Source organism: Nematolebias whitei, chromosome 16 (genome assembly GCF_014905685.2).
Source record: "Nematolebias whitei isolate Nwh7 chromosome 16, NemWhi1, whole genome shotgun sequence".
In the NCBI taxonomy this organism is placed as follows: Eukaryota; Metazoa; Chordata; class Actinopteri; order Cyprinodontiformes; family Rivulidae; genus Nematolebias; species Nematolebias whitei.
Genome location: NC_056513.1, coordinates 26764333 through 26765500, shown reverse-complemented (window position 1 = coordinate 26765500; position 1168 = coordinate 26764333).

Genomic DNA, 1168 nt, shown 5'->3' with positions numbered 1-1168 from the left:
ACCTTCTTGCAGTGGTCAAGAATAAAACAAACACATTATTAAAAATGAATTATTAGAATTGTATATAAATGTAGATGAACATATATCTGTGATATATTCATAAATTAAACGGATTCATTCATTTTTCTGGACTGCATAATATCGTGCATTGAATAACTAAATGTAACGTGAGACGTTAATTTTCTTTGACCCATCAAATGAATGTGGTCATTTATTAACAGAATCAAAGTTTAACATCAAACATTTACATTAATTTGGCAAATTGATTTCAACAACAACATAATTAATTAGCAAGCTTTGCAATTAGGAAACCATACGGCCATGATTTCCCTGGCACCTTTAACCCTACAGACATTTCTGAAAATATCTGGATGATTACTGGCAAGATAGAAGAGTTTTAAAGATGGAAAATGAAGTTTATCTTGAGAGAGATGGGTGAGGGAATTTGTCTGTTATAACCAGAACAACACGCTCCTTTGGACCCAGCTTAACCAACGGTACACTTTGCGGTTGAAGATCGACTCTTTTACCTTTGCAGACGATAGTTCGGCCTCGGCGTAGAGTTCTCTTCAAACGCTTTCCAGCGTCTCCGTAAGGATAGTAGGGAACCGTTCGGAGTCGTGAGATCATCCCAGAACAGACTTCTTCATAGTTCCTCTGAACTTCTCTCATTCAGCTTAGTTGCTGTTGTTCTCCAGCATTCTGAACTCTGCATTCTTTCTCCGCACTCTCTCGCACTCTCCCGGAACTCTATTCCAGCTATTTTTCCCCAGAACTAGGAAGTGTTGAACCTTTCAAAGAGTTCTGTTTCCGGTTCATTTGAGAACTTCCTGATTGGTTGATCGACCAAACAGGGGTGTGTTTTAGTGATGTAAGAGTTTATTAAAATGTAGTGAACCTGATCTGAACCTCAAATCTTGATCAGATGAACTGAGACTGTTATTTCATTGATCTGAATACAGTTTGAGCCATCTGGTGACTTTCTTTCTTGAATTAATCAAGCAGAAAAGACAATTCTCTATGATCATCACTGTTTTACAAATGTTTGATAATCAAATTGTGTTAGTTCACTCAATGTTACAGGTTGAAGAGAACTACTCATTTTTATTTTACATAAACAGTAATGTAACCCACGTTAAAATCTGATATAAATAGGAATGAATAGCGG